Source organism: Polistes canadensis, unplaced genomic scaffold (genome assembly GCF_001313835.1).
Source record: "Polistes canadensis isolate GaletaPanama2010 unplaced genomic scaffold, ASM131383v1 scaffold_117, whole genome shotgun sequence".
In the NCBI taxonomy this organism is placed as follows: domain Eukaryota; kingdom Metazoa; phylum Arthropoda; class Insecta; order Hymenoptera; family Vespidae; genus Polistes; species Polistes canadensis.
In genome coordinates, this window is record NW_014569664.1 from 424,986 (window position 1) to 441,531 (window position 16,546).

Here is a 16,546-nt window from a genome sequence, read left to right on the forward strand (position 1 = left end):
AATTATATTTTACCAATATGAAATCAATAATATTAATAGGTTATGTTGTTCTTAAACGTCCAAACTAATTTTTAAGCAGGATATCATCTGCGAAAGTTAACRGAAACTCCGCGCCGCGCTATCTACATTAAAACAGCGGAAACTTATTTGTACACCTAATAATTATCTGACTGCTTATAAAAAGTTATACTTAAAGTTTAGATAGATTAAATGTTTGAAAAATAATAAATCATTTCTCATATATAACTATTCTATTTTTTAATATTAATCTTTCATCTATTTCGTGTTATCTCACCAAGATATATTAATTGTTTTAATAAATTTCAGCTCACGTAACGTTTCTACGATTCCTTATTACAATTTGCAAAGATTAATTTTAAAAGATTTGCATACCGATAAACGCTAATATACTATCTCGAGTATATGTATGTGTAAATAAATGTATCCGATATGAAAAAAAAAAATATATTTTCAGTATTATATTCAATTTGTGTCACGTAATAAATACACGTAAAAACGTTCATATATCTTCAGTACCGTTATCTTTATGCAGCATAATGAATTAAGTTATGCCCCAAGTATTTTGTAAATATTTCAACTCTCAGTAAATAAAAAATGAAAAAAACAAAAACAAAAATAAAAAATAAATAAATAAAGACAGAACGGACGTTTTTTATTTTATTTATTTTTTTTTAACTGAAACTATAAAATAAAGATGATAAATAAATAAGAAGTAAAATCTTTTCATTTCATCTTCTTATTATTGTTTATCTTTTAAATTCTGTATTATCACTCGGTGTACGTTTAATAACTTACGTTTATAATCTTCTTCAAAAAGAATCATCGATACGTTTCTACGCATATCGGGTGGGGAAAAAATTCCTTCGTACTTTAATGCAAAATTCAAACAAGTTTTTTCTATATTTTCTATCTCACCTTCCCACAAAGTGGTTTTAACTTATTTCCTGCTCAATGTTTAATTTCTTACCGATATCATGACCACTAATGTGCTGGTTTTATTCCATTTTTTTAATGATCTTATCGACTTTTTCGAATGATTGAAAACGTATCATGTTCATAAATATTATAAATATTTTTATTTGCCTCAATTGCATTCTTCCCTCTTTTCTAATAGAATTTTAAAATGTATCAAATTGTTATCTATATATTTTTATTCATTATTAATTGTAAGATGTAATAACTTGACTGAACGTATAATAACTTTTTTGTTTTAATTATTCTATGATGTGTCAAATTTTAAACGGACGTATGTATTGCCTGATTCGAATAATATTACGAGTTTTACTATCTTAAGAATCCATCTAACGGGAAAATACGAAGAAACTTTTTCCCCGACCATTATATCATACACGAAATTTCAAAAGTAGTTACAACGAGCTCAGAAATCATCAATCTTTTTTTATGAAAGTAATTCAAATGGCGAAATCATGAACCCATATTTTGGGATAACCAATAAGATTATTTCTAGTAATTTTTTTTATATATAACTTTAATTCTAATTATTGAATTTAATCTAATCACTCTTTACAAAGTTATAATTTTATATTTAATTAATTTGTATTAAAAAATTAATATTTATACGTTTCAGATAATATCAAATTTACGTATAACCGTGAAAAAGATTTGATATATGAAAAACTAAATAAAGCAATATTAATTTATTGTTTTATTTTTATTTTCTCAAAAAAAAGCAACTTTTGCGACACTCTGTATGTTTACGTTTGGAATTATATATATATATACATATGCACGCGTACACTCGTATCTTCTTACCGGTATTAATAAGACGCGAAATAGAAAGTTTTGTTTATATTTTCTTTTTTCTTAAAAATGTTATTATTATGACGACATTAAAAAAGTGTCCCAACAGACAAAACTAATAAATTTATTTTAATTGTTCGTTTTTTCGCGTTACTTATCTTGAATTTTAACAAGAGAACGTTGTCATCGGATCATCGAGTTCTAACAACTTTTAATACGAACGACTGAATCGCTAAAGCTATGCTTTGATTATCTCTATTACGATATCGCGACGCAATTTTGCGTCTTTTTATTCGTTCGTTGCTTCGTTCGTTCGTTCGTTCGTTCACTGTACTAATTGTAAGTGTCAACGCAGTGTGATGTAATCTAGTAGAACGTTTACGAATTCAAAGAATTAACTAGTGCATCCGTTCGCGAGGTGACCTCTTGTCTTTTGTAAAATAAGATTATTTATTTTATTTTCAAGTGAAATCTTGTTTCAAGGTGAACCTGAATGTTCAATTATATCTAAGAGAGAGAGAGAGATATTATCTATTAAAATAAAAGTATTATATTATGGTTATAAAGAAAAATATTAAAAGAGGTCGGTTATGACACTTTAAACACTATGAACTGTCAAAATTAAACTAAATGATTAATTCTAATATAAAACGAGTCTTCATTATTATTATTTATTTTTTAATATAATATACATTTACATATATATATATATATATATAATAAATATTTATGTTTTAGTAAAATATATTATTTCTTTTATTAAACTTGAGTAAATAAAATATAAACAAGGATTTTATTTTATAACAGTATACTATATTTTAATAATAACGAATCATTTTAATCGGTTTAGTAAAAATAGGCATGCATTAATTATAGACAGTTTTACTTTTAAGCTTTAGGATTTTTTCAGAACACTCTTCCACTTTCTTTTAAAAAGTTTTTTTTTCTTTTATGACAAACAGATGTTACGAATTTTCTTCTATCCACTTCGTGAGCGAGTAGTAAAAATTCTTCGTAGTTTTGTATTGCTTTATTAAAACTATCTAACACTGTTTCTGAAAATAGATTTTACGATTTGTTTTTAAAATAACACAGAATTTTTTTTTTTTACATAAATATCACAAAGTATTTGACGCAAATGACGCAAGCATGTTTGAGAAAACAAAAATCGAGTAAGTAAACGAGTAAATAAATGTTTTTTATGAGAACACGACATACGAAACGTCGATACGCATCGAGTGTAATGAAAGAACAATAATTGGCAGAACGAGCCGTAATAATGTACGCCGTAGAAAATTAACCGAAAAACTTGGCACGTCTTATCGGAATAAGGTGGATTAAGTATCATCAAAATTCAATGACTCATACGTATACTAGAAATCTATTTTACATCTTTACTGACATGCCTTTGTTTCGTATTTTAGGCCACGCGATTGATCGTAATTACGTCATTTCAATTTTGAAGTACGCAAAAAAATAAAAAAAGAAGGGGAAAAAGAGAGAGTAAACAAAATTCAACGTATCGTTCAATATGGATGAAAACATAAAACGAATTTCATCATTTCTAATAAAGTCGGGCATTTTATTATTTCAAGGGCTTAATTAAGAAAGTGGTCGATAAAATAAAACCACCAGGAAATGTGTACATATACAGGGTGTTCTAAAACTTACGCTACTGAGAGATAAGATAAACAAAATAAAAAATCAATATAAGTGAATCGAATAGAATTACGATACTTTTTTTCTCATTTAAAAATATAAATCTGTAATGACTGTGGTGTTAAAAACAAAGTTTGTCTAAAATGCTGTGCTATTCCAAATACATAAAAAAAAAGATTTTCTTTTGGTACAAGGCATTTTGGGACACTTTGTACATATATTCTTTCTTTGTATAATATATATCTTATTTTCTATAAATATAATGTTAGTATATGTATTAGTATACAATATAAATATAGAGGATAAGAAAAAACACAGAAACAAACGATTTACTTTGCTTACATCACGTCTTTGTGCTACTTAAATCGAAACATTCCCCCCTTTAGCCCCCACCCTTTAATCCATCGACTATTCACAGGTCTCTTCCTACCTATACCATAACCTCGGTACGTGTGTAAGCAAAAACGAAGCTACACGCCCAGTGAACGGAACGTTGACACAAGACGCGATAGTTCTCCGCGCATGCGCAAGATGGCAGCACTCCTGCCTGCCTGCCTGCCTGCCTACCCGTTTTAAGTGGGTTGATGTATCTACCCCCCTTTATTTCTCCCTTCTTTTCCACAAACATAGATACTCGAGCAATACTTTAAGCTACCAACGATTAGATAACAATATCCTTATAGGCTACTTTTTCGTTATTGAGAAAATAATAAGTTGAAAATTATGTACTTAAAAATAGCTATAATCATATTTTATATGAATGCACAATTCACTTTCAATCGTAATTGAAGGTTATTTCACGAAATTATGAAAATTTAAATTTGTTTTTACACTTTTACAAAGTTTGTTTACGTATTAGAATTGAGTTGCGCGAAATTTAAAGCTGCATGGAAGGGGAGTTTATTTTTTTCGTAGATAAATATTCGAATGCGACGTATTAGAAAAAAAAAATAAGTCTAACGTATACCATTGTGCTGTGATAAGTCGTGAGAATTAGAGCATCAGGCGCGAAAACAGTGGACGAGTACAGCGTCCTTGCCGGCCAAATCTGGCCAATCAGTGACGCGTATTAACGTCTAAAAATTCTTTTTATTATGACATAAATACCTACAATTATACATGCATATATACAAGAATACATATACATACGATCACACAATCGAACGAATGATCGAAATTTTGTCTATTTTATTTAGCAAACTACTTTCAAATATAGAAAAGAGAAAGTTGGGATTCACAAAACGAGATGATAATTATATGCGTATGGTAATAATACTTTTGATATTACAAATTTCAGTTCTACGTGAATTTCTTTAAATAAAAATGTCCACTAAAACGATATTTTGAATTAATGGCGTCCGCTAGCATCAACTCGTATAAAACGAATGATCCTGTCATCTCTAATGACTATTATTAGAATGAAACAATTTTAATTTTACAATACACTTCACATTATTTTTTTAAAGTATTATTAGTCCTCCAAAAAATATTTTGTACTTTCTTTTTAATATAAACAAAAAATATCATAGATTTATTATTAGCCTTCATATATTTGAAACGCATAAACTATAGATAACAAAAATGTTAAGGATATGATAAACGGTTAAAGATTTTGATAAACAAGAATTGTGTTTTTGATTCAAAAAAAATCACAGTTCAATTTTATAACAGTTTTTTTCTTTTCAATATATTAATAAAATATCTATATTTATTATATCGTATTAGACAAGATAGAACTAAAAAGATCAATAGTTAGTTGAAACTTTAAGCTTGAATATATAAAAGGATAAAGTTACAAAAAATGTCCCGAAAAATCGATTTGCTTCTTTCAAAATGAAATAATTCTGAAAGAAGGAGAAGAATAATAAATTGCAATAAAATAAGTCTAATGATAAATTCGTTTTAACTGGAAATATACAATATGTATAACAATTTGTACAATGAATACAATTAGGTAGAAAAATCCTAATAATCGTTATTTATAATTTCTTATTGGTTTAATCACAGACATCATCCACCTTTGTTCTACATACATACATATTCTAGTTACGTCTCTGTTTGGTAGTCGAGGAAAGGCGCTGTTGTTAAAGATGTCGCTGCAATCATTTTGTGCACTACTAGCGCTGGCGACGCTTAACAAAAGCAAGTCGGGAGGATCGACCAATCGGTGCGCAGGAACGGACCTTCCATTCGCCGTGCCCGTGGATAATCGTACTGTCGACAAAGGACAGCTGGCGACTCGATGCGTCAGAATTGAACGCTAGCTACAACGCTGGTAGTGTAGTAGTGGTGGGTTGAGCTAGTAGTCCTCTTCTCCCTCTTCCTACTTCTTCGACTTTCCACCCCCTCCATTGACCACAGCTAGTTCTTTTCCTCTCTCTCTCTCTCTTACTATTTCTCTCTTTTTCTTATTGGCACTAGCAGAGGCATTGTAAAGCCGAGAAGCAAGCAGTCCACCAGTCTCTGACAGTTCGGTCGAGCGTTCAGTGTGCGCGTAATCGCGAAACATTTTGCCTGTTTAGTGCGCTTGCTTGTGCTGGCTAAAGGAGTTACGAAAAATAAAATACGTTAACTACATAATCACGAGGTAAAGAAAACAAATCAATGGAAAAATAAATGTTAAATAATTTTTTTTCCCGGTGAGATTAAATGATATTGTGAATCGTAGCAAAACAGAAAACAAAGAAAGAGAGAGAAAGAAAGAAATGGGTAACCAGAGTATGATATACGGGTTGAATGTTAGAAAAAGAGAATAGTTGGATTAAAGAAGCAAGCAAGCAAGCAAGCAAGCAAGCAAGCGAGTGAGTGAGTGAGTGAGTGAGTGAGTGAGTGAGTGAGTGAGTGAGAGAGTGAAAGAGTGAGAGATCGAGAGATCGAGAGAGAAAGAGAGAAAGAGAGAGTGAGAAAGAGAGGAACGAGTGATAGAAAGATAGAGAGGAAAAGAGGGAGATAGAGAATCGCCCTCGGTGAATCGTAAAAAAGGGCGCGAGCGGTGCCCCTTTGTTCCGTGATTGGCATCGCGCGCGCATAGGTTTCCCGTGCGATGGCGCAGCTCCGATTTGTTATGTTGTACGTTGCGTGATACGCTGTCCCGTCATCGTTGTCATCTTTCTCGTTTTCGTCGCTGTCGTTATCGTTGTCGTTGTTGTCTTGTTTTTAGGTGACGTTATTATCCGATACCGAAATCATGTTCGTGTCCTAAACGAAGAGAGAAAACGAAATAAAAAAAATACCAATCATAAAGTGAGAAATTTATATTATATATACATATATATATATATATATATATATATATTATGATGTTTCTATAATTTTATGTGATGCACATAAGTATGATGTATGCGTGTGTATACGGGGAGTAATGAAACAAAAAAAAAGATTAAACGTGCGAAGGATAGAGAAAAAGAGAGAGAGAGAGAGTGAGTGAGTGAGTGAGTGAGTGAGTGAATAAGTGAGTAAGTTAGTGAGAGAAGGGGAAAGAGCAAGTTAAAAAGAGAGAGATAAAAGAATAAGAAGAGAAAGAGAAAGATAGAGAGAGTGAGAGAGAGAGAAAGGAAGTGTATCAGAACGCGCGGAGTGCGCGAGTGCTTTGTTTTGACGAGCAGCTGATCCGTGCAGTGTCGTGCTATGAATGTTTTTTTCTTTTCTTTCTCTTTAAATTATCTTTGTATTCTTTCTCGTTCGATGTCACGTCAGTGCATTTTAAACGAAGGGAAAAGCAGCTGTTAGAGCAGCTTGGTAAACCAAATTGTCTTTCCTCTGTCGCAGCTGTTGTTGCTACTGCTGCTGTTGCTGGTTGGTGGTAGTTGGTGGTGGTTGGTTTGGTTGCTGGTGGTGGTGGTGGTGGTGGTGGTGGTGGTGGTGGTGGTGGTGGTATTGATGATGCTGTTACTGACTTACTACTACTGCATTTTATTTGCAGAGCGTCGCGACGGTGGCTCTTAAATGTGATATCCAATACACACCCCGAAGTTTTCTAATGCGATCTATCATAAATCTTGAAATAAACGTTTACACGAATTTCCCTGTTACGGTAGTGATAAGGAAAGACAATCGATCGATCGGTTGGTTGGTTGGTTGGTTGGTTAGTTGCTTGCTTGCTTCTTCTCTCTTTGCATTGTTATTATCGTCATAGTTGGTGTTGTTGTTAGGTGTGTTTTTGTAATCTGGTTTTTGTCTTCTTCGACGAGAAAAACTTGTTTTTTTTCACTATATACATATTTACTTATTTACTTGCATACTTTCTTATTTATTTACCATACATATATAAAGAAATAAAGGGGTAAAGGGAGGATCGAATTTTTGAGGTTAACTTTGAAAAAATAAATTGAAGTCATAGTTGTCGATCGAAGAGAAAAGAAATTAAATGAAGCAGTAATGTGTGTGCGTGCCTACTCGCGCGGGAGAGTGTGTGTACGTGTGATGTATACGTGGAGAAAGAGAAGAGGGACAAATAAATTGTGTGGTTGTTCGGACTTTTTTATTTTTCTTTTTCTTTGTATTATTCGCACATCCTCGTTCACTTGGTCGAAATGGAGTAGTTAGTTACGATCAATCGAAGAAACACAAAGGAACCCTTGCGAAGATTCGGGGCGTGAAACGAGTACCCCTGGTATGCGTGTGCGTGCATGTGTGGAGTGTGTGCATGTGTGGTGTATGGTGTATATGTCGCGCGTTTCTTCTCTTTTCTCTCTCTCTCTCTCTCTCTCTCGCTCTCTCTATCTCTCTTTCTTTTTTATTTATTTATTCTCTTTAAATTTTTTATTTATTTACTATTACTCTGTCTCTTTCTCTGTTATTTTCTTCTCTCTTTCTTCACTCTTACTATCTTACTCTTTTCATTCTCTCTTTCTCTCTCTCACTATCTTACTCTCTTACTCTCTTCTTTATTTCTTTCTCTTTCACCCTTTTACTATCTTCGTTTTCTTTTTTCATTTATTCTCTTTGCTCTCTCTCACTTTTTTTTCGTTTTCTCTATCCCTCTTACTCGTTTCGCAGTTTCTCTTTCTCTTTTTCTTCGTTCTCTCTCAGTTTTCTCGGTTACTCTCTTTCTTTCTCTCTCTCTCTCTCTCTCTCTCTCTCTCGCACTTGTTCCCAAGCAGAAAAACACGTCGTGAGAGGCCGTGGACCTTTCTGTCGGCCACCAGATGAGATGATCTTGCGTGATACAACTCTGTTCCTTTTCCTTTCCGTTCGTCGCTCTTTCGAGTTGTCTTAGTCGTCTTACATTAGTCGTCGTTGTCGTCGTCTTTCTTTCGGCTTCCATTAAAACGACGTTCGTTTTCGAGTAAAAAAAGATGGAAAAGAGGTGGTTGATGAGGAGGAGGAGGAGAAGGAGGGAACCGGTTGTTGTTTGAGAGAGAAACAAGAAATATCTGATGTGTATCCTTTGGCTTTGTTCACCAGATCTTACGGTTCACAACCTTTCTCCTTTTTTTTCTCTTTTCTATTCGTATTATTCATATATATATTATATTTACTTGTATCCTTACTCCCCCACATTTTGTTTTCATACCTTCACCTTTTACAATTAAATTTATATTCGATTGAAGGAGCGGAGGAAGAACCCAGACTGTTGCCGCCGTCTTCTTCGAAACATAATTTAATATACAAGGAATAAGAAGCTCACAAAGAAAAAGAAGAAGAAGAAGAAGATATCATCGTACATCATTTACTACTACTGGATAGAAGGAAATACAAAAAGAAAGAGAAACACAGAGACACAATAATAATAGATATAGAATTAAAAAAAAAAAAAATTATAGAAAAATAAAACATACCGCAATATAAACAAATCAAAAAGAATAGTAAGATAGATTAAAATAATAAGAAGAGAAGAAGAAGAAGAAGAAGAAGAAGAAGAAGAAGAAAATAAAGTAGGTCTTTTCGTTTATAAATAAAAAGAGCCTGTTGTATAGGCAACTGTAATCTCTGAATGATCTACGACGCGATCAAAAGTCGTACGCGAGGTAGCACCGAGAGAATAAGAAGTAACAACAATAGTAACAACAGTATAAGTCAAGATCGTCGTCGTCGTAATCCTCGTCGTGGGACGAGATCATCCACCTCGTCGTGTTTAAGTTCGTCGTCAAGGTTTTCCTCCTCCTCCTCCTCCTCCTATTTTATATCGTCGACGTTGTTGTCGTCGTCGTCGTCGTCGCCGTCGTCGTCGAAATCATCGTCCTCGAGGAGCAACGGGATCGTTTTAGCGATCAATGCGGCATAGACAAACCGGGGCCGTACTCGCGAGCTTCGAGAAACCTGGGGTACGGCCCCGATCGAGCTGACTATAGGGGGAAGTCGTCCCTCGAGGAGGAGAGACGCCAAGGGAGAAGAAAAGCAGCACAACTACGGCGTAGCTTATTATTTCTTTTTCCTTTCGTTGGGAGAGGACCAAAAGGGAAAAAGGAACTGCTGCTGTTGCTGCTGTTGCCGCCGCCTGCTGCTTTTCCTCTAGGAGGATCTTTTGGATACTATTGTTAATATAAAGGAAAAGCACGCATGCTTCGAATTAGTCGAAATCGGTGAAGATACCTGAAAGTTAAACAAGTGGAAGAAGAGGAATAGTATTCATTTTGATCTCGAAAGGAGAAACGGCATAAAGATGCTCTACGTGTTCCATGTGGATACCGGTACCACCATCACATTTGATATCAACTTGGCCCTGCAAACGTAAGTTTTTTTCTTTTTTTTTTTTCTTACTTTTTTTTTTTTTATATTCCTGTTACGAATGATCCTTTTTTTGTACATCGTATTTCGTTGATTTTTTTTTTCTTTAAATCATATCTAATCCATTCACGGAAATAAACTTTTTCTCACTAATCAAGTTTTCTCTACTAATATTTTTTCTATTTTAAATGTGAATCATTTTATTGTCATTTTGATAAATGTTATTGCATTTATGAGATAATATTTAAATGTTGGAAAATATATAAAATGATAGATAATTGATGTTAATTTATCTGTGACAGTTCTTCTGTCGACGCTCGGAATAATTTTTTTTTTAAACATTAACATATAATAATTATGGAAATCTGTGTAAAAGTGACTGAATGTTTATTTTATTTTATTATTTGATGAGTCTGTTAAAATATTTCTTATACGAGATTGAATTTTCGAAAGATTTTATTCAGGCAGTTTTATGTGTGTTTATAGTTATTGTGTGACCAACAGGATCACTCATTTCCTGAGTTTTGTAGAGACTTATATTGTCCTAAACCAACCAGACTTCCTCCGGATTCTGTTCATTCAATTTTTACAGTATTCTTCGAAAAAATTGTCATGAAATATTCGAAGTAACCTAACGAGCATTTAAATCTTGAATATTACTGCAAGTAGGGAAACATTTCGTCCCCTAATTGTCAGTAGGGAGAACATTATTTGCATATATGTAGATAAACGTAATCTGCAAAAGTGTTCGTGTAGAGTGCTGAAAAGTAGCGTAAAAAAATGACGTAAAAAAAAAATTAATTTGAAGTGCGAAACACACCTATATTTCTATTTTCCTATTACAGTGACGTCCAGCTATGGATATGATAATCTTATCAATTAACTATTTTTAACAGATTTAATTTATTTCAAAACACTTAATATAAAGGAAAGAAACGATAAGAATTTTAAACAAATTCCTACTAAAGAAACATTTATTCGAATCTTTGTTTTCACCGCATTACATATATTTTTTTGTTTACATAATTACATATAAGGAATTCATAAAAAATAGATAAATATACTTTTTTGTGATGTTTACAGGTAACACTTAATAAGGTTTTAAAATAATCTTTATCTTGTTTTCGAAAACAATTGTTTAAAAGAAATATGGCATAAACGTGTAGTGTTGAAATGAGTGTGTACAATTTTTGATAAATATTAAATTATAAAAATATCAATTATTGATATTAATTTGCGTTTAATAATGATAATATTTTATTTTCTCTTTAATTTTATCAGCTGGTTATTCTTATCAAAACTTTTAAGTCTCAAGGTGATTATAAGTGGATCTCGTCAGATTTTCTTTTTAAAACGGATATCCTCACTCGGAAAAATAAACAAAGAACTTTGTCCGATTTTTATCTTCGGTTAACTATTTTATTTCGTAAATTTTAATGAGCATGTGATAAACAAGCAGCTATTTTCTAACCTTTTTTTTTTTATTTTTACTAGACGCGTTAATTTTTTATATTTACGTGTTATGTTAATATACACTGGGTGTATTTATTAGATTGTTCGAAAAGTACTTTCGTTTTTTTAATAAATAATATTTTTTTCATATAAAATACTAAATATTTCTCAGATTCCCCAAGACGTTTGAAATGATCGTGAATGATCGAATTTGATGAATTAGAAAGACTATACTTTTGAAACATAAACAAAGTTCTAAATGACATCCGAAATGTTAAAATTATCCTAGTTTTATGTTAATTTAAAGTACCAATTACGATTTTAAACCATAAAAATATTTCGAATGATTTTCATTAGAAAAAAAGGAAGAAAAACAGATCATAAAATAGTCATAAAATGTGTTTTCCTTTGTGTCGTTTGCCTTTCGAACGAGAAACGGTTCTAATGACGTGTACGCGGATCGATTAAAGCCTGACACTATATATATATATAACGTTCGATGATGTGATTTAAAGACGGTTAAAGGGCCTCGGTTGGTCAGCCGTTGAGGAAAATCGATTAGGTAGATATTTGTGTGTGTGTATATATATATATAAATGAATGTGTTGGTTATAAATGAATAAAAGAATTGTTTTTCAGTTATTTAAAAACAATAAAAGAAATATTAAAAAAAAAATCGTCCGAACGCGTCAATAAGTTTGATAATTTCGTATTTATCACGTTTCATTTGGATTATTATGATGACATTTGCATGTGTAGTTATTTGAAATTTAAAAGGAAATACTTTGTGTCTTCTTTACGTGCTTTGTACTCTGTGTCCCCTATTGGTTCTAAATATAAAAGGAAAGGTAGGGTAATTGGAAAATAAATCGCACGAGATAAATCGACTAAGTGAGAATCCAAAGTATTTACAATTAGAACCCCTATGACACAACTTTGAAACATATTGTAGTGCATGAAACCTGCAATCAATTTCAGTTCGATTTTTTGTAATTTTGTAAGCATCGCATCGGTATGCTGTGTGTGTGAGTAGGTATATTAGATAAAGGCTCACAACCCCTAATTTAAAAAAATTTTTTTTTAATATCACGCGTTTTTCTCGAAGCTATGTTTTTAGACAGTGTCAGCATGATAATTCACTCAGTCAATTTTTACTATTTTAAAATTTTTTTTTTTTTAAATCTTGACAATTATTTTCTCTATAGTTTGACAAGAGGATTTTTTTAATTTTTTGGTTGGATAATGGTTTACTAATTACAGTATTTCATACTTTAGTGTGCAATTTAAAAAAGGAAAAGTTAGAAAATATTAAAAATTATTAAGTTATCATGCTGACACTGTCTATAAAAACATAGTTTCGAGAAAAACGCGTAAAAGAATGTGAGCCTTTAAAAAACAGAACGATAAATGCTTGGATGGGTGCGTATATGTATTCAGGGTATCTGTTGCAGATCGAAACACATTTCGTTGAAGGTCCTGTGTCGATACCTGTGTCGCTAGGGCGGTCCGTTCTTTTTTTGTGTATTTAGGTATCACTAATACGAGTGTATATGTGTGTAAGATGCTAAGGAAATCAAGAAGTATTCTTGCCAGCCTTCAAGTTCTAAGTCTTTACATCACTCGCTTACAATTTGTCGTGTAAGATCAATGTTTAAATATGTGTTTTTATTTTTCTGAATTAATACATATAATTTCTGATACCGAATTATATTCATTGAAATATTTATCATAAAATTTAGAAATCGGTATACGTATCAATGATTTTTTGAAACTTACATTTGTCTTCAATTTTTTTTATTTTAGTCAATTGTTCAATATCGAAATATAAAAATGTGCTTTTTTTTTTTAATCGATGCCAATTGTTTCTGTTGCCAAATTACCTGAAAACATTGTAATATTTATTATAAAATTTAGGTATCATGAAATAACAGATCGAAACATAAAATGCTTCTAAATGATGTCTGAAATGTGTGTTACTAGAATTCAAATTTTGTGTGTGTGTGATTTTGAAGTTTAGAGAAAGGTTAGTTTTTAGTAAATGTGACTAATAAAATCTTTCTACGAAAAACGTATATATATATATAATTACTTTTTTTTTATATAATATATAATATAATTATATTTCAAAATTTTATTGCAAAATTTAAAAAATTTTGTGTGCATGTATCGACATTTAAGGTTTCATGAAAGCATCAGTTAGTTTTATTTTGCCTTCGCATTAACAATCCTTTCAGTAAATCGTGTCATACCAACGTTGAAAAACTTGCCTTCTCCCCGAATCGATGGAAGTTACATCTGACGCAGGACTATATATATGTATATTGCAACATGCATCATAAAACTTAGGAATCAATACATGCATCGCAACATTTTTCAACTATTACAAAAACCTATACTACTAGAATTCGACTACAAAAAAAAAAAGATAGAAAATAAAATACCCAAAATATATCATTAGAATTGTTAATGATATTTTATTAAATAGCGAAATAATTTCCATCCTTTAATAAACATTAATAATATTCGTCTATTACTAGATATAGAAGATAAAGAGAAGAGAAGAAAAGAAATGATAAAAAAGTTAATTTGAAAATAACAAAAGTTCTGTCCTTGGTTAAGTCGAGGATACAACAAATGATTATATAATGATCACTCTAAAGTCTACGCTTTCCAAAGACGATGACTGTAGTTTGAATGCCGGAAAATACAACAAGACGTTAATTAGTTCCTCTCCCTTCTCCTCTTCCTCCTTATCCTTCTCCTCCTCCTTCTCGTCGTTAGGAATAAATCACCGTTTTTCTCTTTAATATTTTTCTCCTCTTTTTTTTGTTCTTTTTCTTTTTTTTTTTTCTTTTCCTCTCCGTTCTTTTCTTTATCTCTTAAACTCATAAAATTGCTTCTTTATGCGAGAGGTCTTGTACAAAAGAGGTCGGTGAAGAGAGTTATCCTTTTTTTTTATTTTTTTCTTATTCTTTTTTTTTCTTTTTCTATTTTCCCTATCGTTAATTTGTTCTACCAGTAGAGAAAAGAAGCCTTTTAGAGTTTTTCAGGATATTTGCTAGGAAATAATATAAAATGTAACGGGCCTTTTCGTGTAACATCGGAAAAAAAGTACGTTGAAGAAAGGGTTTATGCTGAGAGAAAAGAGGGGAAAAGAATGGAAGGGGAAGAGAAAAGAAAAGTTTTATACCTGTTTCGAACTCTATGCAAGATGATGATAGGTCGTGGTCTTAGAAGGTTCTTCGTTCGGTCAGACGAGAAGGCATAACGGAGCTCTTCAGGTATAAAGAAAATCTTTTGTCTCCCGTTGCTCACACGTGTGCAGTTTCACAGCCCATGATGTGCAGGTCAAAAACCCATAAACTTTGCGATGTATAGGCAACTGACTTCCAAAAGTTTCTTTCCTGTCTAACAATGAACCTTCCGAAAAAATTTTAGAATTTGTTTGCTATATTCTTTTTCTTTCTTTTTTATATTAATATTAAAAAAAAAAAATAATAATAATAATAATAATGCGAGAATGGGAGAAATTCAAGAGTGAATAAATATTAAATAAATATTAAATAAATATCTTAAATATTATTGAATTAATAAATTTATGTTGAGAGAATAGAAAGAATTATTTTACTATTTTACACAGAGTTCTCTTGTATTTGATTAATCTTTTTTTCTTTTTTTTTTTTGGTATAACATTGTTCTAAGGAGAGTTTTAATTTTGCGACAAAGTTTTTCATAAGATTTCATTGTAAAAATTTTTACGGTCACCGTGACGTTCGTCGTGTCGAACTAATCTGAATATCTTTTTTAATAAAACTTTGAATTTTTTTAAAATATTAAATTTTAAACTTTTTTTTTCTTTTCTTTTGAGAACAATAGTAACGATTATTTAATTATGTTAATATACAGGATTATCGATGGAAGGTGATTAACTTACAATTAAATGTATTCCGTTTTAAGTGGGTTTATTGAGAATTCTTTTGTTTGTGTGGTATAAAATTTTATATATATATAATGAGTGTTTTAAGATAATTATAATAAATTTTGTGTTAATTTTCGAGAACATGGTTTCTGTTTTTTCATTTTTTTTTTTTTTGTAGAATGGTTAACGTGAAACATATTTTTGTTCAAAAAAAGTTCGATCCTTGTGGTGAATAGAACGTGATGCGATAGAAACAAATATGACCCTGAATTTCTAGATCGAGGTTTAGTTCATAAAAAAAATCTTCATAACAGATCTAAGCAATGTTTACGTGTGAATCATATTCATGATAGACGCAATACATTTTTTGTTATACTTGGTACAGGAAGAAATATTTATAAACAATAACGTGAGAGATATAAATCAATGACATTTACTATTATTCCATCAACAACTAACTAACTAACTAATTTGAATATCCATTAAGTGATAGACATAAAAAGATGATGGGGTTATCTTAACAAAAAAAAAAAACGGATGACTTTTAAAATCGTGCAGGATCTTCGAAAGCCAGACATAAACATTTTTTTTAAATTTTAAAAAAATGTATTGTAATACCGCTTTGTGAATCATGGTATATCAGAAAACAACATAATTATCGGCTTACTGACAACTAAAAAATTGAAGCTTATTATTTTGCATTATTTATCTTGTATACTGTATTATAGTTATATTAATAGTCTGTAATAGTAGTATAGTATATTTTTATGTTAGAATATTTTATGATACATATGAACAGCTTATTCACATTGTCTTTATAAAAAATTCATAAATTATATCCAAACTGCTACTTCATGTGGTTCTAAGGTTATAAAAAATTGCTTTAAAAAAAATTATTGAACTATAGAATTTTTTTCATTAAAACTTGTTTAATGCAATTAAAATAAATTTAGAATTTACGGATTACCGTGTAAATTTTTAAGAAAAATTTTTTTTTATTGAAAAAACAACTTTACTGTTTATCTTATTACATATCTTATTATATATATTATGTATAATTTAAAA

At 31.0% G+C, this 16,546-nt stretch overlaps 1 long non-coding RNA gene across 1 annotated transcript in view; it reads left to right on the top strand.

The window, feature by feature from the left end:
• The first annotated feature begins 5,691 nt into the window (after positions 1–5,691).
• The window catches only part of LOC106787876, a 27,410-nt gene continuing 16,555 nt past the window's right edge, over positions 5,692–16,546 (top strand). Inside the window, exons 1-2 of the long non-coding RNA XR_001381851.1 lie at positions 5,692–6,028; positions 8,994–10,113. This is a non-coding gene — a long non-coding RNA (uncharacterized LOC106787876). The remainder of the gene's footprint in view (positions 6,029–8,993; positions 10,114–16,546) is intronic.